Genomic DNA, 26986 nt, shown 5'->3' with positions numbered 1-26986 from the left:
TGGATACTCCAATATGAAAAGAAGCAGGCAGAGAATGAATAGACCAAACTAGGGAAAGTCAAGAAAATATCTAAAGAGAAAAGTGCCTCTGTATCAGCATAGGGCTTTAGAAAACATAGGGAGGACAGCACTGGCTTACAATTTTCCAGAGCTCTGTGACGAACTGGTGAATGAAATTTAAGTCCAGGCATATAGGATGTTTAAGGAGCTCTTTAAAAGTGAGTAAATCTCAGGGCCTCCAACAAAGCCAAACTCAACCCCAGCCAGTATCTCTCCACTCATTTACCTCTACACTCACATGCCACAGAAACTGAAATTAGAAGGAAAACCCAGCTTGTGGTCCAGACAAGATGGCACAGACCATTTTTCCCAGTTAATCCCCAATAAGCACAAATATAAACAAATAATACAAGGGATAACTAAAGAACTCTGGAAGGTGGAAAGAAGAAGGTAAACTCCTTTGAAACCCTACAACTAGAACAGCACAGAGGCAGGATGTCTTACGCCTACCTCACCCAAGTGAAGAAAGCCACCCAGACCTGGTTTTTCCCAGGCACAGCCTAGTAGCAGAAGGCAGCCCATGTAGGCCAATTCCTCCCAGAATAGAACAGGTATCCCTCTGATAAATATCAAGGAAGCCAGACACCACCAGCAAGAGAGATTAATCAGGAACCTCAACAAAAACAAATAGCCAGGGGAAACACTCTCCTTCACCATGAGGCCTGAGACTCCCTTCCTTTTTTTTTTTTTTTTTTTCCAGTTTGCTCGTTTTTTAATTTCTAAAGCTCTATCATAAACTTCTAGCAGGTGCCCATGTCACCTGCCACACTCACACCAGGTTGTCTGTGTAGCCAGCAAACAAATGACCATCAACAGACCAAGCCAGGGAGGTACGCTGGGACAGTTCTGCCTTGCTGCCAGTACTGATAACTTCTTGTTTCAGTTCATCTACAATGATATTTACCCCTAACTCCCAGATCTTGATGCCGGGGCCCACGACAACATAGAGCCAGTAGCAGTTGGTGCTGAAGCACAGGGTGTTGATAATGCCCCCACCATCTAGCATATAAAGGTGTTTGCCTTCATTGAGATCCCATAGCATGGCTTGGCCATCCTTGCCTCCAGATGCACAGAGGGATCCATCTGGAGAGACAGTCACAGTGTTCAGATAACCTGTGTGGCCAATGTGGTTGGTCTTCAGCTTGCAGTTAGCCAGATTCCATACCTTGACCAGCTTGTCCCAGCTATAGGAGACAGTGATAGGGTTGCTGCTGTTAGGCAAGAAGCGAACACAAGACACCCACTCTGTGACTCTCATACTAGACAGTGTATCTGCACATACACAGGTGTTGGGAACAGGCCCCCAAATCTGGCCATAAACTGGCCCCAAAACTGGCCATAAACAAAATCTCTGCAGCACTGTGATGTGTTCATGGTGGCCACAACGTCCTGGAAGGCTGTCAGTTTACTGGAATGAGTGCAAGGAACGCCTGGCCCACCCAGGATGCAAAACCGCTTCAGGTGTTCCTAAGCCACAAACAATAGCATGAGGGATCTGTGCCTTAGGGACTTGTTCCTGCTACAGATAACTAGCCAGAGCCCATCCCTTTGTTTCAGCCCATTCCTTTGTTTCCTGTAAGGAATACTTTTAGTAAATCTATAATCTATAGAAACAATGCTTATCACTGGCTTGCTGTCAATAAATATGTGGGTAAATCTCTGTTCAGGGCTCTCAGCTCTGAAGGCTGTGAGACCCCTGATTTCCCACTCCACATGCTATATTTCTGTGTGTGTGTCTTTAATTCCTCTAGTGCCACTGGGTTAGGGTCTCCATGACCCAGCTGGTCTTGGCACCCAGGGTATTCTATAACTTGATGGTTTTATCTCATGAGCCACAGGCAATCTGTTGGTTGTCAGGGGAGGCCACATTCAGCACATCCTTGATATGGCCCACAAACTGTCTCATGGTAATGCCCATTGTGAAATCCCAGAGGCACGGGGTTCCATCCAAGGAGACTGACAGGACAATCTGACCATCTGAGGAGATGACCAAGTCACTAAGAAAGTGGGAGTGACCACACATAGCATGTTGTGGGATGCCATAGTTGGTATCTTCCCTGCTCAGTTTCTACATATGATGTTCTTGTCTTGAGAGGTGGACAGGATCATGTCCAGGAACTGTGAAGTAGCAGTGGTCTGGGTTACCCAGCAGTTGGGGCCCTGAGGGTGCCACAAACGGTCATCTGCTCAGTCACAGTGATGGCAATTCGAGACTCCTCTTTTCCATCAAGAGAAACAAAGGCAGGCACGAAGAACCAGAAGAGAGGGGGCCTGCTCAGGAACTTCTGTCTCCACAAGCAGCCCGGTCAAGAACCTTGGTCTTCACAGGTCTGAGGATCTCCTTCTCTATCCAGAGACATCAGAACAGGCAGTCAGAACTGGCAAGCAAAACCCAGTTTTGCTAGATATCCAATCTCAGGAAGCCTCTTGTTCTTCACAGGTCCAAGACTCTCCTCCTCCGTCCAGAGACATCAGGATAGCAGGGAGCATGGTAAGGAAATCCCAGCCCATCCCTTCCCCAGCAATAGATATACACTAACTCAGCCTAAGAATGAATCTCCTACTCCCTCAGGCAGCACCACCAGAGACCAGTGAGAGCCCTAGTGCCACCAGATACAAGAAACCAACCAAAACAACAGTGCAGACTCAAAATTAAACTATCATTGGAACCACAACCCACAAAAATACAGGCTAAGACCTGCATGATAAACTTAAACAGGATGATTGCTTGTGAAAATAAAAGGTTGAACTAGTCCTCAGAATCTCCTAACATATTAGACAAAATATTTAAGTTTCAAATGGAAATCACTTGTCACAGCAAAAACCAAGAAAAACTATAACTTGAATGAGAAAAGACAATCAACCAATGCAAACACCTAGATGAATCAGCTGTTGAAATTATCTGACAAGAATTTTAAAACAACCATCATAAAAATGCTTCGACAATCAATTATAAATTCTCTTAAAACAAATGTAAAAATCGAAGATCTAAGCAAGGAAATACAAGTTATAAAAGCAACCAGATGAAAATTATGTAACTAAGAAATGCAATAACAAAAGACAAGCTAGATAGGCTCAGTAGCAGAGTGAAGATGGCACAGGATACAATCAATGAGCTTATGGACAGAACAACAGAATTCACCCAATCCAAAAACCCAGAAAAAAATAGACAGAAAAAATTAAGAAAGCCTCACAGACCTGTGGGACAACAACAAAAGATCCAACATTTATATCATCAGAGTGCAAGGAGAAGAGAAAGAGAGCCAGACTGAAAGATAATTCAAAGAAATATGGTCCAGCCTGCTGTATAGCTACAGAAATCAAGACAGTGTGCTATTAGTCGAAGACAGACAATAGATCAATGAAACAGAGAATCCAGAAATAACACAAATATGTTCAACTGATTTTTGACAAAGGGCTAATAGTAATCCAATAGAAGAAGAATAGCCTTTTCAACAAACAGTACAGGGGCAATTAGGCATCTATTGGCATAAAAGAAAAAAGAACCTTGACTGACAACTGTTACAAAATTTAACTCAGCCCTGGCACAGTGGCTCACACCTGTAATCCCAGCACTTTGGGAGGCCAAAGCAGGCATATTGCTCGAGCCCAGGAGTTCAAGATCAGCCCAGGCAACAAAGCGCAACCCCATCTCTACCAAAAAAATAAAAAGAAAACAAAAATTTAACTCAAAAGAATTATGGACTTAAATGTAAACATAAAGCTGCTTAAAGCTTCTAACATTTAGAGAAAAAAATACAGGAGGAAATCTTTAAGATCTAAAGCTAGGCAGAGTTCTTAGATTTGACACCAAAACCACAATCCAAAGAAGAAAAAAATGAATAAAATAGACCTCATCAAAAGTAAAATATTTTGCTCATGTGAACAAGATGAAAACAAGTTGCAACTTCTGGCTTCTAGTGGGCATGTAAGAAAATTGGTCTATGCAGGAGGTTGAGGGGGGAGGATCACTTAAGGCCAGGAGTTCAAGTCCAGCTTGGGCAACATAGCAAGAGCTCATCTCTAAAAAAAAAAAAGAAAAAGAAAAAAAATACTTGGAAGTCACTAGGCCATCCTACCAACAAGAAAAGCTAAACAAACCGAAAAATCTACAACTCTTCTCAGATCAGTAAGAGAAATGAAGTCACATGGCAAACCCCTGCCCCACAAATTGCAGAAACAGGTGACTGCAAAGAATCCCATCATACTGAAGCAGAAAACTCAGCAGGAACCAGTGCAGGGTAGGAAAAACTGAACTGTAATTGACAAACTGCTGAAGGCTCAGTACCAACAAGTGGGAAACTTAAAAATGCCAGGGGGACTCAGTCATAGAAGAGCCTTCATACTCTTACTAGTTTCACCTCCAGTAAATCAATATGGTTCTCACAGTATGTATTACAGGGTGGAGAAAAGAAAAAAAAACAACCCTATTACTTCTGATGGCAGGGGAAACAAAATCATTTTTAAATAAGCTAGAACATTCTGTTCTTAATAAGGTCTTTCCCTCAGGAGAAACTATTTAGTCAGAGCCTGCTGGGGTTTTATCAGAGCCTAACTAACTTATAGGAAGGGAAATAAGAAATACCAATTGCAGCCCATACTAGCCATGCTGTCTTACCTTGGGAGACAGGGGATAGTTCTAACAAACATCTGTGAAAGTCACACCCAGAGACACAAAAACTCATTAAAAGACTGAGATCAAATCATTGGACTGTAGAATGCTTCCTATTGCCCAACACCTTACTGCCACATTACTAAAGGCCTATTTACAAAGCAGCTCCTTTTACCCAAGACATCAGCTTCAGCTATCCAGAAAAATTTATATGGCATACTAAAAGGCAAAAAAACACAGTCTAGGCTGGGCATGGTGGCTCATGCCTATAATCCCAGCACTTTGGGAGGCCAAGGCAGGTGGATTACCTGAGGTCAGGAGTTCAAGACCAGCCTGGCCAACATGGTAAAACGCCATCTCTACTACAAATACAAAAATTGGCCGGGAGTGGTAGCAGGCACCTGTAATCCCAGCTACTTGGGAGGCTGAGGCAGGACAATCGCTTGAACCCAGGAAGCAGAGGTTGCTGTATGCCAAGATCACACCACCGCACTCCAGCCTGGGTGACAGAGTGAGACTCCATCTCAAACAAACCAAAAAAAACACAGTCTGAAGAAAGAGAGCTAGTATAAGAACCAGACTCAGACATGGCAAACGATGTGAGAATTATCATATCGATTACTAAAAACAACTACGATTAATATGCTAAGGGTTCTTATGGATAAAACAGACTGCATAAAAGAACAAATGGGCAATGTAAGCAGAGAAATGGATATTATAAGACAGAATCAAAAAGAAACACTAGAGATCAAAAACACTGTAACAGAAATGAAGAAGGCCTATGTTGGGTTCAATTAAGTTGATAGGCTCAGTCTAGTAGACTGGACACAGCTGAGGAAAGAAAATCTAGAGGATATCCCAATAGATACCTAAAAAAAACTACAAAGCAAACAGAAAAAAGACTGACAAAATACAGAGCAGAATACACAAAAACTGTGGGATAACTATAAAAGGTGTAACATACATGTAATGGGAATGCCAAAAGAAGAATGAGAGAAAGGAACAGAAAAAAATATTTGAAACAATAATAAATGACAATTTCACCAAATCAATGTCAAGCACTAAACAATCAATCCAAAAAGCTCAGAAAACTCCAAGCAGGATAATGATTAAAAAACAAACAACAACAACAACAACAAAAAACTACATCTAGGCATATCACAATTCAAACTACAGAAAATAAAATATAAAGAAAAAATCCTGAAAGAAGCCAGTGGAAAAAAGACATTACCTATCAAAAAGCAAAGAGAATAATTACATTGACGTTACCTCCAAAACCATATAAGCAAGAAGGGAGTGAAGTGAATTATTTAAAATCTTAAGATAAAAAGTAAAAAATTAAAAAAAAAAAAAAAACACCAACCTAGAATTATGTATCTTGCAGAATTATCCTTCAAAAGTGAAAGAGAAATAGTTTCTCAAACATAAAAATTGAGGGAATTTGTTGCCAGTAGACCCAACTTGCAAGAAATGTCCAAAAGAAAAGTTCTTCAGGGGGAAGAAAAATGATAGAGGTCAGAAACTAACATCTATATAAAGAAAAGCACTGGAGATGAGTAAGTGAAGGTAAGATTTAAAGAACACTTGTTTTTCTTACTCTCAATTGATCTAACACATAAGCATTTGTTCAAAATAGCAGCAACAATATATTTGATTATGTATGCTCATGTGTGTATATAGATATATGCTTATGTATGTTTATCTATAAGTGTAATAAATAACAGCAATGGTACAAAGGATGGAGGTGGTAATTAGTATTTTATTATTTTGATCCTACTAAAATCCGGAACAAGGCAAGGCTGTCCCCTGTCACCCCTCCTTCTCAACATCTTACTGGAAGTCCTACCAATGCAGTAAGATAGGAAGGAGACATTAAAAGTGTACTGATCGGGAAAAATAAAATAAAACTGTGTTTGTTCACAGATGACAAGATTGTCTGTGTAGAAAACCTGAAAGAATTGACCCAAAGAACTCCTTGAACTAATAAGCAATTACAGCAATGGCAGGCTTCAAGGCTAATACACAAAAGTCAATTGCTTTCCTATATACCAGCAATGAATAAATACAATTTGAAAGTAAAAACACAATACCATTTATATTTGTAGCCTCCAAAATGACATACTTACTATTTACATATAAATCTAACAAAATGTGCTCAAGATGAACACAAGAAAAACACATTTCTGATTAAAGAAATCAAAGAACTAAATAAATGAAGAGATACTCCATGTGCATGGACAAGAAGAGTCAATATTGTGAAAATGTCAATTCTTCCCAATTTCATTTACAGATTCAATTTAATCCCAATCAACATCTTATCAAGTTATTTTGTGGATATCAATAAATAGATTCTGGCAAAAGACCCAGAATAGCCAACACAGCATTAAAGGAGAAGAATCAAGTTGGAGCACTGACACTGCCCAATTTCAAGATTTACAATAAAGTTACAGTAATCAAGGCAAGTGTGGTATGAGCAAAAGAACAGACAAATAAATCAATAGAAGAGAACAGAGAGTACAGAAATAGACCAACAAAAAATGCAGTCAACTGTTCTTCGACAAAGAAAGCAATACAACCAAGAAAAGACAGTCTTTTCAACAAAACGGTGCTAGAAAAAAAGGATATCCACTTGCAAAAAAAAAAAAAAAAAAAAAAAAAGAGCCTAGACACAGATCTTACACACTTCACAAAAATTAACTCAAAATTAATCATAGGCCACAATGTAAAATGCAAAAGTAAAACTCCTAGAGGACAACATGGAGAAAATTTAGATTCCCTTGAGTTTGAGTATGACTTTTGAGATTTAACACCAAAGGCACAATCCATGAAGGAAAGAATAAGCTGAACTTCATTAAAATTATATTTTCTGCTCTTTGAAACACACTGTCAAGAGGACGAAAAGACAGACCACAAACTGGTAAAATATATTTATAACAGATATCTCCAATAAAGGACTGTTATCCAAAATATACAAAGAATAATAAGAAAACAACCCAATTTAAAAATGGGCCACAGACCTTATCAGACAACTCACCAAAGAATATACACGGACTTGGCCAGGCGCAGTGGCTCACGTCTATAATCCCAGCACTTTGGGAGGCTGAGGCGGGCGGATCACGAGGTCAGGAGTTCAAGACCAGCCTGACCAACATAGTGAAACCCCATCTCTACTACAAAAAAAATAGAAAAATTAGCCGGGCATGGTGGTGTGTACCTGTAATCTCAGCTACTCGGGAGGCTGAGGCAGGAGAATGGCATGAACCCAGGAGACGGAGCTTACAGTGAGCCGAGATCCTGCCACTGCACTCCAGCCTGGGCGAAGATAGAGCGAGACTCTGTCTGGACAAAAAAAAAAAAAAATATATATATATATATATATATATATATACATACACGGACAGAAAATAAGCATATGAAAAGATGTTCCACATCACGTGACTTCCAGGAAATGCAGATTAAAACAACATTGAGATACCACCTCACATTTATCAGAACAGCCAAAATCCAGGACACTGTTAACACTAAATGTTGGTGAGGACGTCAAGCAACAGGAACTCTCATTTATTGCTGGTAAGAATGCAAAATGGTATAGCCATTTTGGAAGAGAGTTTGGACACTTTGGAAGACAGTTTGGCAGTTTCTTACAAAACTAAACATACTCTTACCATACAAAATGCAATCATATTAATTATGATTAAATTAAATGCCCCATAAGTCCTTGGTATGGAAAGGGTTGAAATTTTATATCCACACAAAAATCTGAACATTGAACATCAATGTTTACAGTGGATTTATTTATAATTGCCAAAACTTGGAAGCAATCAAGATGTCTTTCAATAGGTGAATAGATGAACTGTGGTAAATACAAAAAATGGAATATTATTCAGCACTAAAAAGAACTGAACTATCAAACCATGAAAAGATATCTAGAAATGTAAATGCACCTTGCTAAATGAAGGAAGTCTATCAGAAAAGGCTATATATGGCATGATTATAACTATATGACATTCTGAAAAAAGCCTTACTATGAAGACAGTTGATATGATTTGGCTCTGTTTCCCCACCCAAATCTCATCTTGTAGCTCCCAGAATTCCCACGTGTGTGGGAGGGACCCTATGGGAGATGACTGAATCATGGGGGTGGGTCTTTCCCTTGCTATTCTCGTGATAATGAATGGGTCTCACAAGATCTGATGGTTTTAAAAACGGGAGTTTCTCTACACAAGTTCTCTCTTTGCCTGCTGCCATCCACGTAAGATGTGACTTGCTCCTCTTTGCCTTCCATCACGATTGTGAGGCCTCCCCAGTCATGTAGAACTATAAGTCCAATAAACCTCTTTCTTTTGTAAAATTCCCAGTGTCGGTGTGTCTTTATCAGCAGTGTGAAAATGGACTAATACAACAGTAAAAGATCAGTGGTTGCCAGGGTTTAGAGGGAAGAGAGAAATGAATAGTTGGAGCACAGAGGATTTTTAGGACAGAGAAACTACCCTCTATGATGCTATAATGGTGGATACATGTCACTGTATATTTTTTCAAACCCATTAAATGTACAACGCCAAGTGAATCTTAATGTAAATTATAGTCTTTGGGGGATAATGACATATCAGTGTAGGTTCATCAATTGTAAACGAATATACCACTCTGGTGAGAAATATTGCTAATAGAGGATGTGTAAGGGGTGGAAGTTTGTGGGAAATGTATATCTTCCTCCAAATTTTGCTGTGAACTTAAACCTGCTCTAAAAAAATTCTATTACATAAAAATAAAAATAAGAATAAGAGCAGCTACAGATTGGGAGCAAATATCTGCAAGCCACATCTGCAAGCCATATGTCTGACAAAGAACTACAATTTAGAACTATAAAGATCTTTCCAAATTCACCAGTTAAAACAACAACAACAACAACAATCCCAGGCTGGTCTCCAACTCCTGGCCTCAAGCAATCCTCTCACCTTGGCCTCCCAAAGTGCTGGGATTATAGGCAAAGGCCAATATGCCCAGCATGAAGAGGTCAATAAAATGAGATTTTTAAACAATAGTTTCTATAATTTCCTGGATAGTAAGTATAAATCAGGCAGAAAGAGAATATTACACAAAAGTGCATGCATGTTATTAGCAACAGTATCTACTTTCAAAAAGTATATTTTTAGAAAGTAAAACTAGTAAAAATCCTACTAAAATATCGAATATTTAGATTTATTTAAATCTATCTTATTTAATGTTATTTAATTTGGTATTTAGGATTAAGTGAGTGCTTACATGTTGAGTTTTCCATTCACATAAATAGTGATTTAAAACTTTTTTAAAAAACCATTAAAATTGCTATTTTCTAAAATCAGAAGTTTAATTTACATAAATCTATAAATACATATTTTTTAAACAGAAATGGAAGTTATTAAATAGCAAAATGTAAAACAGATAATTAGTTTCCTTGGAAGGATAATAGCATTCCCACAGTATTTCTTATGAATATAAGGGTATATGCCAAGTATCTGTATAGAATGTCTCCTGTTTTTCAACTTTTGCCTCTACAACTGGCAACTTTTACATTCTCCAAGTACAAAGATGGAAATATTGTTTTTACATAACATGAAATTTAATTAGTTTTAAATATTTGCTTTTTTGTAATTTGTAATAAATTGCCTAAATTGTGAGGGCAATTTATTTTTTAACAGGATTATGTTTTATGGTTGAAAATATTAATTTATTTCCTTTATTTTAACATTGATATGGAGAGTCAACTATACTACTGGAAGTATGCTAATTTATAAAAATCAGAAATACATGAATAAAAACTATGTTATAGAAATAGGAAATCATTCTTCCCCCAACATATATTCTTATGAACTACAAGGAAATTCAATACAGCTTGAATTTATAATCCTTGGCTAATAAAAATCTATCAAAATTAGTTTATGGTTCAAGTTGTATTATCAGAATATGTGTGTATAGTAATAAAGACTATAAAATAATTAATCAATTAAAGTACAAGATGAATTATCATAAGGTATTTCCTACCTTTTACATGCTTCAATACTGACAGTTATGTCACAAATAAAGTGACTGTGTTTGAATAAAATATTAAGCTGCCACAGCAAGACAGAAACAAAGTCACAAAAAGCCACTAAGCATGCAAGTACAAACCAAAAAATTGACTTCACATGAATACAAAGTGTGGTCTTTTTTCAGAAGCACTTAAACGCAAAAAGGAACAGTCACCAAAGCTTAGCTACCAAAACAAGATCATTCATTACCAATTAATATATGCTGACCTTCACTACCTATGGACATAATATTTAAAACTTCTCCTATGCTTTCTTTATTTGAAAGGGTTGATTCTAACTCAGTTTAAGATAAAAGTTACATGCAAGTGAAACAGCACCTGACTGGCCAGCCTATTGGAACAACATTAACGGATGATGATCTCCCACTGAGAGAAAACAATTAATAAAAACTTTGGAAGTCTATAAACAAATGAACAACATGTTTGCTTTTAAATCAACTATTATATTTTTATTTTTAAACTACATTTGAAGTACTGACATTTAAAATTATTTAAGGAGAGCAGAATTATTAACAGAAATGTTTTCTTTAAGGTATTGATATAAACCAACAAGCATTTATTAGGGAATCATGTGAAAGATAATTGTAAAGCATACAAAGATAAATGAAATCTAGATTACTGCCTTCAAACAATTTGCAGTGTAGTAAAAATAACTAGACAAGTTCACAGGTAATGAGGATATAATTAATTCATTCAAAATTCATTCATGGTACTGGTGCCAAAACAAACATAGAGGCAAATGGAACAAGACAGGGACCTCAGAAATAACACCACACATCTACAACCAACTGATCCTTGACAAACCTGACAAAAACAAGCAATAGAGAAAGGATCTACTATTCAATAAATGGTGCTGGGAAAACTGGCTAGCCATATACAGAAAACTGAAACTGGACCACTTCCTTACACCTTATACAAAAATTAACACAGATGGATTAAAGACTTAAAGTTAAAACCAAAACCCGCCGGGCGTGGTGGCTCAAGCATGTAATCCCAGCACTTTGGGAGGCTGAGACGGGCGAATCACAAGGTCAGGAGATCAAGACTATCCTGGCTAACACGGTGAAACCCCGTCTCTACTAAAAAATACAAAAAAACTAGCCAGGCGAGGTGGCCGGCGCCTGTAGTCCCAGCTAATGTAGTCCCAGCTACTTGGGAGGCTGAGGCAGGAGAATGGCCTAAACCCGGGAGGCAGAGCTTGCAGTGAGCTAAGATCCGGCCACTGCACTCCAGCCTGGGCGACAGAGCGAGACTCCGTCTCAAAAAAAAAAAAAAAAAACCAAAACCCATAAAAATTCTAGAAGAAAACCTAAACAACATTATTCAGGACATAGGCATGAGCAAAGGCTTCATGAAGAAAACGCCAAAAGCAATTGCAACAAAAGCCAAAATTGATACATGGGATCTAGTTAAACTAAAGAGCTTCTGCACAGCAAAAGAAACTATCATCAGAGTGAATAGGCAACCTACAGAATGGGAGGAAATTTTTGCAATCTACCCATCTGACAAAGGTCTAATATCCAAATTAACAAGGAACTAAAACAAATTTACAAGAAAAAAAAAAACCCCATTTAAAAGTGGGCAAAGGATATGAACTGACACATCTCAAAAAAAGACATGTAGCCAACAAACATGAAAAAAAGCTCCACTGATTGTTAAAGAAATGCAAATCAAAACCACAATGAGATACCCTCTCATGCCAGTCAGAATGGTGATTATCAAAAAGTTAAGAAAAAATAGATGCTGGCGAGGTTGTGGAGAAATAGGAATGCTTTCACACTGTTGATGAGAATGTAAATTAGTTCAACCATTGTGGAAGACAGTATGGCAATTCCTCAAGGATCTAGAACCAGAAACACGATTTGACCCAGCAATCCCATTATCGGGTCTACACCCAAAGGACATAAATCATTCTACTATAAAGACACACACACGTATGTTTATTGCAGCACTATTTAAAATAGCAGAGTCACAGAACCAACTCAAGGGCCCATCAATGATAGACTGGATAAAGAAAATGCGGTAGATAAACACCGTGAAATACTATGCAGCCATAAAAAGGAATGAGATCATACCTTTTGCAGGGACATGGATGAAGTGGTAAGCCATCATCTTCAGCAAACTAACACGGGAACAGAAAACCAAACACCACATGTTCTCACTCATAAGTAGAAGGTGAATAATCAGAACACATGGACACAGGGAGGGGAACAACACAGCAGGGCCTGTTGCGGGGTGAGGAGGTGAGGGGAGGGAACTTAGAGGATGGGTCAATAGGTGCAGCAAACCACCATGGCACATACATACCTATGTAATAAACCTGAATGTTCTGCACATGTGTTCCAGAACTTAAAGTAAAACAAACAAACAAACAAACAAAAACCACAATGAGATACTATCTCACACCACTCAGAATGGCTATTATTAAAAGTCAAAACCTAACAGATGCTGGTGAGGTTGTGGAGAAAAATGAATGCTTTTACATTGTTGCTGGTAGTGTAAATTAGTTCAACCATTATGGAAGACAGTGTGGCGATTCCTCAAAGACCTAGAGAAAGAAATACCATTTGACACAGCAACTCCATTACTGGGTATATACCCAGTGAAATATAAATCATTCTATTATAAAGATACATGCATGCATATGTTCACTGCCTCACTATCACAATAGCAAAGACACGGAATTAACCTAAATGGCCATGAATGATAGAATGGATAAAGAAAATGTGTACATACACACCACGGAATACTATGCAGCCATGAAAAGGAATGAGATTATGTCCTTTGAAAGGACATGGATGGAGATGGAAGCCATAATTCTCAGCAAAGTAACGTAGGAACAGAAAACCAAATACCGTATATTCTTACTTATAAGTGGGAGCTGAACAATGAGAACACATGTACACAGGGAGGGGAACAATACCCACTGGGGCCTATGGGACAGCAGGGGCGTGGGGAAAGGGAGAGCATCAGGAAGAATAGCTAATGAATGCTGGGCTTAATACATAGGTGATGGGATGATCTGTGCAGCAAACCACCATGGTACATGTTTATCTATATAATAAACCTGCACATCCTGTACATTTAACTGTGAGTTTAAAGTAATAGTTAAGGAAAATTTAATAAATAAAAGTAAATATCCTACTTAAAAGTTACCCCTATCTCCTCCTAAAAAAGCTACACTTGTTCCAAATTTCATATACACTTCTCAAAGAAAACCTACCAAATCTATAAAACGCAAAAGCAAGGAAAGAAGGTAAAACAAGTGGGGGGGTTCCAAGATGGCCGAACAGGAACAGCTCCAGTCTACAGCTCCTACCGTGAGCGACGCAGAAGAAGGGTGATTTCTGCATTTCCAAGTGAGATACCAGGTTCATCTCACTGTGGCTTGTCGGACGATGGCTGCAGGACAGAGGGTGCAGCCCACCGAGCATGAGCCAAAGCAGGGCAAGGCACACCTCACCCACAAAGCGCAAGGGGTCAGGGTATTCCCTTTCCTACCCAAGGGAAGCTGTGACAAATTGCCCCTGGAAAACTGAGTCACTCCCACCCTACTATTATACTTTTCCGATGATCTTAGCAAACACACCAGGAGATTATATCCCGCGCCTGGCTTGGAAGGTCCCACGCCCATGGAGCCTTGCTCATTGCTAGCACAGCAGTCTGAGATCCAACTGCTAGGTGGCAGCGAGGCTGGGGGAGGGTCACCCACCATGGCTGAGGCTTGAGTAGGTAAACAAAGCCGCCTGGAAGCTCGAAATGGGTGGAGCCCACCGCAGCTCAAGGAGACCTGCCTGCCTCTGTAGACTCCACCTCTGGGGGTAGGGTATAGCCCAACAAAAGGCAGCAGAAATCTCTACAGACTTAAATGTCCCTATCTGACAGCTTTGAAGAGAGTAGTGGTTCTCCCAGCACAGAGTTTGAGATCTGAGAACGAACAGACTGCCTCATCAAGTGGGTCCCTGACCCCAAGTAGCCTAACTGGGAGGCACCTCCCAGTATTTGCTGTTCAGCAATATTCGCTGTTCTGTAGCCTCTGCTGCTGATACCCAGGCAAACAGGGTCTGGAGTGGACCTCCAGCAAACTCCAACAGACCTGCAGCTGAGGGTCCTGACTGTTAGAAGGAAAACCAACAAACAGAAAGGACATCCACACCAAAACCCCATCTGCACATCACCATCATCAAAGACCAAAGGGAGATAAAACCACAAAGATGGGGAAAAAACAGAGCAAAAAAGCTGAAAACTCTAAAAATCAGAGCACCTCTCCCCATCCAAAGGAATGCAGCTCCTTGCCAGCAACTGAACAAAGGTGGACATAGAATGACTTTGACGAGTTGAGAGAACGAGGTTTCAGACGATCAAACTTCTCCAAGCTAAAGGAGGAAGTTCGAACCCATCACAAAGAAGCTAAAAATCTTGAAACAAGATTAGACGAATGGCTAACCAGAATAACCAGTGTAGAGAAGTCCTTAAACCTGATGGAGCTGAAAATCAAGGCACGAGAACTATATGATGAATGCATAAGTTTCAGCAGTCGATTCGATCAACTGGAAGAAAGGGTATCAGTGATTGAAGATCAAATGAATGAAATGAAGCGAGAAATTTAGAGAAAAAAGAGAAAAAGAAACAAAGCCTCCAAGAAATATGGGTCTATGTGAAAAGACCAAATCTACGTCTGATTGGTGTACCTGAAAGTGACGGGGAGAATAAAATCAAATTCGAAAACACTCTGCAGGATATTATCCAGGAGAACTTCCCGACCTAGGAAGGCAGGCCAGCATTCAAATTCAGGAAATACAGAGAACGCCACAAAGATACTCCTCAAGAAGAACAACTTCAAGACACATAATTGTCTGATTCACCAAAGTTGAAATGAAGGAAAAAATGTTAAGGGCAGCCAGAGAAAAAGATCCGATTACCCACACAGGGAAGCCCATCAGACTAACAGCAGATCTCTCAGCAGAAACTCTACAAGCCAGAAGAGAGTGGGGGCCAATATTCAACATTCTTAAAGAAAATAATTTTCAACCCAGAATTTCATATCCAGCCAAACTAAGCTTCATAAGTGAAGGATAAATAAAATCCTTTACAGACAAGCAAATGCTGAGAGATTTTGTCACCACCAGGCCTGCCCTACGACAGCTTCTGAAGGAAGCACTAAACATGGAAAGCAACAACCAGTACCAGCCATTACAAAAACATGCCAAATAGTAAAGACCATCGATGCTAGGAAGAAACTGCATCAACTAAGAAGCAAAATAACCAGCTAACATCATAATGACAGGATCAAATTCACACATAACAATATTTACCTTAAATGCAAATGGGCTAAATGCTCCAATTAAAAGACACAGACTGGCAAATTGGATAAAGAGTCAAGACCTCAGTTTGCTGTATTCAGGAGACCCATCTCACATGCAGAGACATACATAGGCTCAAAATAAAGGGATGGAGGAAGACCTGCCAAGCAAATGGAAAACAAAAAAAGGCAGGGGTTGAAATCCTAGTCTCTCATAAAACAGACTTTAAACCAACAAAGATCAAAAGAGACAAGGCCGTTACATAATGGTAAAGGGATCAATACAACAAGAAGAGCTAACTATCCTAAATATATATTCACCCAACACAGGAGCACCCAGATTCATAAAGCAAGTCCTTAGAGACCTACAAAGAGACTTATATTCCCACACAATAATAATCAGAGATTTTAACACACCAGTGTCAACATTAGACAGATGAACGAGACAGAAAGTCAACAAGGATATCCAGGAACTGAACTCAGCTCTGCACCAAGCAGACCTAATAGACATCTACAGAACCCTCCACCCCAAATCAACAGAATATACGTTCTTCTCAGCACCACATCACACTTATTCCAAAATTGACCACACAGTTGGAAGTAAAGCACTCCTCAGCAAATGTAAAAGAACAGAAATTATAACAAACTGTCTCTCAGACCACAGTGCAATCAAACTAGAATTCAGGATTAAGAAATTCACTCAAAACCGCTCAACTACATGGAAACTAAACAACCTGCTCCTGAATGACTACTGGGTACATACCGAAATGAAGGCAGAAATAAAGATGTTCTTTGAAACCAATGAGAACAAAGACACAACATACCAGAATCTCTGGGACACATTTAAACCAGTGTGTAAAGGGAAATTTACAGCACTAAATGCCCACAGGAGAAAGCAGGAAAGATCTAAAATTAACACCTTAACATCATAATTAAAAGAACTAGAGAAGCAAGAGTAAACACATTCAAAAGCTAGCAGATGGCAATAACTAACTAAGATCAGAGCAGAAATGAAGGAGATAGAGACACGAAAATCCCTTCAAAAAATCAATGAAACCAGGAGTTGGTTTTTTGAAAAGATCAACAAAATTGATAGACCGCTAGCAAGACTAATAAAAAACAAAACAGAGAAGAATCAAATAGACACAATAAAAAAATTATAAAGGGGATATCACCACCAATCCCACAGAATTACAAACTACCATCACAGAATACTATAAACACCTCTACGCAAATAAACTAGAAAATCTAGAAGAAATGGATAAATTCCTGGACACATACACCCACCCAAGACTAAACCGGGAAGAAGTTGAATCCCTGAATACACCAATAGCAGGCTCTGAAATTGAGGCAACAATTCATAGCCTACCAACCAAAAAAAGTACAGGAACAGATGGATTCACAGCTGAATTCTACCAGAGGTACAAGGAGGAGCTGGTACCATTCCTTCTGAAATTATTCCAATCAATAGAAAAAGAGGGAATCCTCCCAAACTCATTTTATGAGGCCAACATCATCCTGATATCAAAGCCTGGCAGAGACACAATTAAAAAAAGAGAATTTTAGACCAATATCCCTGATGAACATCGATGCAAAAATCCTCAGTAAAATACTGGCAAACTGAATCCAGCAGCACATCAAAAAGCTTATCCACCATCACCAAGTGGGCTTCATCCCTGGAATGCAAGGCTGGTTCAACATATGCAAATCAATAAACATAATCCAGCACATAAACCGAACCAAAGACAAAAACCACATGATTATCTCAATAGATGCAAAAAAGGCCTTTGACAAAATTCAACAGCCCTTCATGCTAAAAACTCTCGATAAATTCGCTATTGACAGCACATATCTCAAAATACTAAGAGCTATTTATGACAAACCCACAGCCAATATCATACTGAATGGGCAAAAACTGCAAGCACTCCCTTTGAAAACTGGCACAAGACAGGGATGCCCTCTCTCACCACTCTTATTCAATATAGAGTTGGAAGTTCTCAGCAGGGCAATCAAGCAGGAGAAAGAAATAAAGGGTATTCAACTAGGAAAAAAGGAAGTCAAATTGTCCCTGTTTGCAGATGACATGATTGTATACTTAGAAAACCCTATCATCTCAGCCCAAAATCTCCTTCAGCTGATAAGCAACTTCAGCAAAGTCTCAGGATACAAAAATCAATGTGCAAAAATCACAAGCATTCTTATACACCAATAACAGACAAACAGAGATCCAAATCATGAGTGAACTCCCATTCACAATAGCTTCAAAGAGAACAAAATACCTAGGAATCCAACTTACAAGGGATGTGAAGGACCTCTTCAAGGAGAACTACAAACCACTGCTCAATGAAATAAAAGAGGACACAAACAAATAGAAGAACATTCCATGCTCATGGATAGGAAGAATCAACATCGTGAAAATGGTCATATTGCCCAAAGTAATTTATAGATTCAACGCCATCCCCATCAAGCTACCAATGACTTTCTTCATAGAATTGGAAAAAACTACTTTAAAGTTCACATGAAACCAAAGAAGAGCCCACATTGCCAAGACAATCCTAAGCCAAAAGAACAAAGCTGGAGGCATCACGCTACCTGACTTCAAACTATACTACAAGGCTACAGTAACCAAAACAGCATGGTACTGGTACCAAAACAGAGATATAGACCAATGGAACAGAACAGAACCCGCAGAAATAACACCACACATCTACCACCATCTGATCTTTGACAAACATGAGAAAAACAAGAAATGGGGAAAGGATTCCCTATTTAATAAATGGTGCTGGGAAAACTGGCTAGCCATATGTAGAAAGCTGAAACTGCATCCCTTCTAACTTTATACAAAAATTAATTCAAGATAGATTAAAGACTTAAATATTAGACCTAAAACCATAAAAATCCTAGAAGAAAACCTAGGTAATACCATTCAGGACACAGGCATGGGAAAGGACTTCATGTCTAAAACACCAAAAGCAATGGCAACAAAAGCCAAAATTGACAAATGGGATCTAATTAAACTCAAGAGCTTCTGCACAGCAAAAGAAACTACCATCAGAGTGAACAGGCAACCTACAGAATGGGAGAAAATTTTTGCATTCTACTCATCTGCCAAAGGGCTGATATCCAGAATCCACAAATAACTCAAACAAATTTACAAGAAAAAAACAACCCTATCAAAAAGTGGGAGAATTATACAAACAGATACTTGTCAAAGAAGACATTTATGCAGCCAACAGACACATGAAAAAATGCTCATCATCACTGGCCATCAGAGAAATGCAAATCAAAACCACAATGAGATACCATCTCACACCAGTTAGAATGGCGATCATTAAAAAGTCAGGAAACAACAGGTGCTGGAGAGGATGTGGAGAAATAGGAACACTTTTACACTGTTGGTGGGACTGTAAACTAGTTCAACCATTGTGGAAAACAGTATGGCAATTCCTCAAGGATCTAGAACTAGATGTACCATATGACCCAGCCATCCCATTACTGGGTATATACCCAAAGGATTATAAATCATGCTGCTATAAAGACACATGCACACATATGTTTACTGCGGCACTATTCACAATAGCAAAGACTGGGAACCAACCCAAATGCCCATCAATGATACAATGGATTAAGAAAATGTGACACATATATGCCATGGAATACTATGCAGCCATAAAAATGGATGAGTGTGGCCAGGCACGGTGGCTCAAGCCTGTAATCCCAGCACTTTGGGAGGCTGAGACGGGCGGATCACAAGGTCAGGAGATCGAGACCATCCTGGTTAACATGGTGAAATCCCGTCTCTACTAAAAAATACAAAAAATTAGCCAGATGTGGTGGCGGGTGACTGTAGTCCCAGCTACTCAGGAGGTTGAGGCAGGAGAAAGGTGTGAATCTGGGAGGCGGAGCTTGCAGTGAGCGGAGATCGCGCCACTGCACTCTAGCCTGGGTGACAGAGCGAGACTCCGTCTCAACAACAGCAACAAGAAAAAATGGATGAGTTCGTGTCCTTTGAAGGGACATGGATGAAGCTAGAAACCATCACTTTCAGCCAACTATCACAAGGACAAAAAACCAAACACTGCATGTTCTCACTCATAGGTGGGAATTGAACAATGAGAACGCTTGGACACAGGAAGGGGAACATCACATACTGGGGACTGTTGTGGGGTGGGGGGCGTGGGGAGGGATAGCATTAGGAGACATACCTAATGTAAATGACAAGTTTATGGGTGCAGCACACCAACATGGCAAATGTATACATATGTAACAAACTTGCAGGTTGTGCACATGTACCCTAGAACTTAAAAGTATAATAAAAAAAATAATAAGGGAGAACCAAGGAAATACCTGAAATCTAAAAAAAAAAAAAAGAAGAAGATAAAAGAGAACACTCACTGAGTGACAGTTCTACACAAGTACCAGAGCGAAGGTATTTAATTAAATCTTTTCTTATTGTGCTTAGCTGAGTGTCTCTGTGTACTTGCTACACATCGTTTGTATTTGAATCTACTTTTGACTTCAAAGTATGCATTTTTGAAAGACTAGACTGCTACTGCTTTATAATGTCGAGAACTACTATTAATAGATACATATTCCTAGATAGAATTCCTGGTTAGAAGGTGAGTATAGGCAATGGAGGGTGGAAGAGGAACTCCTTGAATTTCAATTGCTGACTAGTGCCAGCAGATCAAGTCCAACATACATCTCCCAGTTTTCTTATCTTTAACTTAATGCAACCAAATGTAAAAACCACAGCCGATGTCACGTATATTTAAAGTTGAAATTATGTTTTGGGAAAAAAAAAGCTTGGAAATGACAATGTTGCCTCCAGCTATCTCAGAGAATTTAAACAAAAAGGCAAACTGCAAATAAATTTTGGACAAATAATATTCTAAGAAACCAGGCAATTCTCAGAAGAGATGTTGAGTACATACAAATTTTATCTCTTAAAAGAAAATACAGATCATGGGGAAAAAAGCAAGCAGCTGTTTGAAAATAAAAAAGAATAAAGAGGCATAAGAAGCAAATGCAAACCATGAAACCTGCTTGAATCCTACAGCAACAACAACAGCAGCAGCAAATACGTGTGTGTGTGTATATATATATATTAAAGTTCATATGGAACCAAAGAAGAGCCCGCATTGCCAAGACAATCCTAAGCCGAAAGAACAAAGCTGAAGGCATCACGCTACCTGACTTCAAACTATACTACAAGGCTAATGCCTAATATATATATTAGGCATAACAGGGGAGATCTTAATATGAACCACTGCATTAAACACTACTATGACTTAAATATATGTGTCCCTCCAAAATTCAACTTAACCCCCTAAGGTGACAGTATTAAGAGTAGGGGTCCTCAGGAGATGACTAGGCCATGAATGATCTGCACTCATAGATAGAATGATGCCCTATAAAAGAGGCTTCAGAGAGCTGCATTCCCCCTTCGCAGTTCCGTCCCTCCTGTCATATGAGGTCACCAAAAAGGCACCATCTATGAAGAACAGGCCTTCTCCAGACACTAAACCTGCTGGTGTCTTGATGTTGGACTTCCTAGACTCCATAACTATGGGAAATAAATTTCTGTTGTTTATAAATTATCCAGTCTCAGGTATCTTGTCATAGCAGCCAAAATGAACAAAAAGACAAATATATTCTTAATGTTACGGTTATTTTCTTATATATGATACTGGTACTCTGATTATGTAGGAAATTATCCATGTCCTTAGGATCTGCACGCTAAAAGTTTTAAGTTATCATGATGTCTTTAATATTGTTTCAAATGATTTTTTAAATATATAAACATGTAAAGAAAGAAAACGTGGCAAAATGTTAACGGTAAGTCCAGGTAAAAGGTAACAGAGGTGTTCATTGTCCTATATACTCAATTTTGATGTGGCACTGAACATTTTCAATAAATGTTGAAATGAGAGAAATACAGAAAGCATGAGAGGAGGCCAGTTTGAAGCATGATGAGTGAAATCAGCACTAGCCTCAACAATTGTGACAGCCAGCTACATGATCTTGGGCAGGTCACAGAACCTCTCTAGGTCTCAGCTAAAGGAGAAGGAAGTAGAAAAATCTCCAAGGCATTTTTCAGTTATAAAATCCTACTACTACTAAAATTCTACTACTACCTCTCAGCTCTAAAACTCAAAAGATAACCGTATGCAAAGTAGAAAAAATAGAACTGCTGTACGGATAAAAATAAAATAGTTAAAACAGATAACCAAATGCCTTTTATAGAGAGCACAGACAACTACTAACTCTTTTTTGAGAAAACATCTTAAAAATTCTTCAGAGGAGCGGGGCATGGTGGCTCAAGCCTGTAATCCCAGCACTTTGGGAGGCCGAGGCAGCTGGATCACAAGGTCAGGAGTTCAAGACCAGCATGGCCAACATGGTGAAACTCTGTCTCTACTAAAAACACAAAAATTAGCCAGGCATGGTGGCGGGTGCCTGCAATCCCAGCTACTCGGGAGGCTGAGGCAGAGAATTGCTTGAACCCGGGAGGCAGACGTTGCAGTGAGCTGAGATCATGCCACTGTATTCCAGCCTAGATGACAGAATGAGACTCCATCTCAAAAAAAATAAAAAAAAAAAATGTTCAGAGAAAAAAGTGAAAGATAGGACTACTGATGAATTTAGAAAAAACAAATAATACATAGATTTATTTTAAGGTTTATTCCATTTTACTTTGCACCTAAAATATCAATCCTAAGAAGTTGAATATAAATATCCACTGATGAAGCTGTAAAACCAAAAAGATAAAAAAGATAATAAATGAACCTCCTAGGAATTTAGATAAGCTAGATGCTTTCAAGTGAGGTTAGTATGATATACATCTAACGGTGGGATGCTTGAAAATCTCCAAATAGGCCAGGCACTGTAGCTCACAGCTGTAATCCCAACACTTTGGGAGGCTGAGGTGGGAGGATGGCTTGTGCTCAGGAGACCAGCCTGGGCAACATAACAAAACTCTGTCTCCGTTTCCAGGCTGCAATGAGTTGTGATTATGCAACTGCACTCCAGTCTGGGCAGTACAGTGAGACTCTGTCCCGCAAAGAAAGAAAAAAGGAAATCTTCAAAATAAAATAACAATAAAATTACATATTAGAACTTTGAATTAACAGTCTGGGAAGATTTCAGACTGGCCAAAAACCTTAAAAGAATTATCTGTTTTAAAAGAATGCAAGGGAGAGTAGACTTAAAACTCAGTATAAAAGTATAGACTCGTGGGCGCACAGGTTGAGGAAGAGATACAGATTGGGATTCTGCTGATTATAAGTGTTAGTTGAGAAAAATAATTATGTCACAAATGAGATCAAATAATTGGGATAGATGACAAGCAAAAGATAAATAAACATGAATATAAAACGATAATAGCCCACACAGGAGAATAATCTCGGATAAAGAATACTACAAAATCAAGACAAGTCGCAATTGCAGAGACCCAAAATAAAAACTGTTTTAGTGTCTTACCAAGAAGAATGAAGTAATCCTACCTTACTGCTGTTCATTGCTGGCCATGCCTTAGCTAAAGTAGCATGTCCATGATGAGGTGTCACACATTAGGGATGAAGGAGATACTGAGAAAGTGTGCAGTGAAGTCCAGCGAAAATGATCACAGGTCTAGCCAAAAACCATGAGCTGCAAGAATAAATTCAAGGAGTCAGAACTGTTCACTACGGAGCAAGAGATAAAAATGCACACTTTCAGTATACTTGGCTATTCCTGGAAATTAACTGCAACAGCTTATGACGATTGCTATGTTAAAAATAAGAATGCTACACTTACCTGACTTATCTTCCACTGTTTATTCCCTCCCCTATCTTTCCCTAACTTTCTGAAAGAGTAATGTATTTTTACCTTCTCCTCCAACCTATTCCCTCAGTTTTCAAGAGGTAAGTCATGTTTTTCTCCATTTTTACATCATAAAACTAACTTCAAATTTGAAACACACCAGGCACAGTGGCTCACACCTGTAATCCCAACACTGTGGAAGGTCAAAGCAGGAGGATGGCCTGAGTCCAGGAGTTCGAGGCCAGCCTGGGCAACATAGTGAAACCTAGTCTCCACAAAAGTTAAAAAATTAGTCAGGCATGGTGGCACACACCTGTAATCTCAGCTATTTGGGAAGATGAGCTGGGAAGATTGCTTGAGCCCAGGAGATGAGGCTGCAGTGAGCCATCATCAGGCCACTGCACTTCAGCTTGGGTGACAGAGCAAGACTTTGTCTCAAAAACTGAAAAAGTTTCAAAGGCATCAGAAGCAGCCAGTGATTATGCTTGTTAAAATATTACTACAGCCTAACGTAGTAATTAAGTACACAAGATAAACTTTTTCAAAGGCTGGAGAAGGTTTGGGAAGGATTCCCCCAGCAAACACATACTTTCTCTACCTCATATTTCTCTGCCTCATAAATATGCCTCATATTTATGTATTTGCTTGTTTGTTTGTTTGTTTGAGATGAAGTCTCACTCTGTCACCCAGGCTGGAGTGCTATGGCATGATCTTGACTCACTTAGCCTCCACCTCCTGAGTTCAAGTGATTCTCGTGCCTCAGCCTCCTGAGTATCTGGGATTACAGGCATGTGCCACCACGCCCAGTTGATTTTTGCATTTATAGTACAGACAGGGTTTCACCATGTTGGTCAGGCTGGTCTCGAACTCCTGACCTCAGGTGATCCACCCGCCTCGGCCTCCCAAAATGCTGGGATTATAGGCATGGGCCACCGCGCTTGGCCTCTGCCTCATATGCTTTAGTATGCCAAAGTATGATCCTTGAATTGGCTGTTCTCCCTTCAGTCCTTGAAAACTGTAAACTTTTCTGAGAGGTTTTTTGGTCACTAGCTCTCTCCTTTATCACTGATGTCAATATATATAGTTCATACCCCTGTTACAATATCTCACTTTTTGCCTGTGCCATACTATTTTTAATCCCAACTTCCTGGTTAATCATAAGCTCCCTCCTTCTTCCAAGTTCTTCTTTTTTGTTTGCCTACTCTGTTTCCTATCATTTCCCCTACTGCCTTGACTTTCACATGAATCAGATGACATTCCATAAACGTTACCAACAAGATTATTTCTTTCCTTCTGCTCAGGAAACAGACCAAACACAGTATCTCAGGCATATTCTCCAAGTCTACTTTTCTAATCTTTTAACCATTTCCAAAGGGTGCCTTCACCCCTAGGAAAGCATATTATTCCCTTCTAGATATAGCAAAGCTCCTAAAGCTAGAACTGGTTGGAAATCTAATCTACGTGTAATTAAAGTGTTAATACATTTCTCGTCTTCCATAAAATTGTGACATGATTGAGACAGGGATTTCTATCTTAACATAGCCACTTGCATAGTACTTGGAACACAGTAGCCAGCAAACAGGTAACTACCAAATGAATGAAATTCCAAAATCAATTATGGTTTCCTCTGATTTGTACACTTTGGTGTAAAGTAAGGCTTCAACAGGAGTTGTTATATAAAATGATAAAATTCATGACGAAATTATTTTTAAATATAAAAATTTGAATGATGGCTAGATGAGGTGGCTCATGCCAGTAATGTCAGCACTTTGGGAGGCCAAGGCAGGAGGATCGCTTGAGTCCAGGAGTTCCAAACCCTCCTGGACAACATAGCGAGAGCTCATCTCTACAAAAAAATACATAAATTAGCCAGGCATGGTGGCATGTGCCTGTAGTCCCTGCTACTTGAGAGGTGAAGGTGGGAGGATCACCTGAGCCCAGGAATTGGAGGCTGCAGTGAACAATGATTGTGCCACTGCACTCCAGCCCAGGTAACAGAGTGAGACCCTGCCTCAAAAAAAAAGAAAAAATTCAGTCATGACTTCACTTTTATGCAGCTTTCAATATATCATCTTTAATTAAACCCCCAGGGTATAGTTCAGTAAACAGTATTACTCATACAGCTTTCTGAGGAACAAAACACATTATATATGTATCCAATTCCACTCCAAAGACAAAGCCAAAAATTACTGGATTATCCAATTAATATTAAAAATTTTTAAACTCTCTTTTCTATCAGCAAAGATAGTTGCATTATTTAGGATTCCCTGTTCTGGTCTCTCACTGTGCTATGGAAATGGTTTCCACAGACCTAAGTTCAAGAAAGACAACTATTCAACTGAGATTTCAGGCCCAGTATTGAGCAGTGTCAAGTATCTTGCTCAGGAAAGCTAGTCAACTGTAGTCCTAGCTACTCAGGAGGTTGAGGCAGAAGGATCACTTGAGCCTGGAGGTCAAGGCTGCAACAAGCTGTGATCACACCACTGTATTCAAGCCTGGGTAAGAGAGCAATGCCCTGTCAAGAAAAAAAAAAAGAGAGAGAAAAGAAAGCAAGCTAGTCAAAGGACCCATGTATTATGTCTCAATCACCAACTCAGTCTTTTCTATAATTTTTATTTTTCAATGAAACAAAAAGCATTTTTCTTTGATAGTGAAAAGATTTGGGTTAAAAGTAACAACTGTTTTTGGTGGCATCTCTAAATGGAACTCTTTTTTTTTTTTTTTTGAGACAGGGTCTTCCTCTGTCGCCCAGGCTGGAGTGCAGTGGCACCATCTCGGCTCACTGCAAGCTCCACCTCCCGAGTTCATGCCATTCTCCTGCCTCAGCCTCCTGAGTAGCTGGGACTACAGGTGCCCACCACCACACCCAGCTAATTTTTTGTATTTGTAGTAGAGACGGGTTTCACTGTGTTAGCTAGGATGGTCTCAATCTCCTGACCTCATGATCCACCTGCCTCAGCCTCCCAAAGTGCTGGGATTACAGGCGTGAGCCACCACGCCCAGCCTCTAAATGGAACTTTTAAAATTCAAACCACTATAAACCTATGAATCAAAAAAATTATATTCCTTGTGTTACTTCAAAGGTATTATCATGCTTACCAGACTCAGCAAAGGTTTCTATACATAACAGTTGAAAACGCAT

At 39.3% G+C, this 26986-nt stretch overlaps 1 protein-coding gene and 1 pseudogene across 1 annotated transcript in view; both read right to left on the bottom strand.

The window, feature by feature from the left end:
* FER (FER tyrosine kinase) overlaps window positions 1-26986 on the bottom strand; it is a 408129-nt gene that overhangs the window by 364993 nt on the left and 16150 nt on the right. The window contains exon 2 of the mRNA XM_023212257.2: window positions 23547-23691. The gene's annotated coding sequence lies outside the window, so the exon portion shown is untranslated. The remainder of the gene's footprint in view (window positions 1-23546; window positions 23692-26986) is intronic.
* Window positions 791-26986, bottom strand: LOC111542713 (annotated as a pseudogene).

This window comes from Piliocolobus tephrosceles, chromosome 4 (assembly GCF_002776525.5).
Source record: "Piliocolobus tephrosceles isolate RC106 chromosome 4, ASM277652v3, whole genome shotgun sequence".
Lineage (NCBI taxonomy): Eukaryota > Metazoa > Chordata > Mammalia > Primates > Cercopithecidae > Piliocolobus > Piliocolobus tephrosceles.
This window is presented reverse-complemented; position numbering and strand designations above follow the sequence as displayed.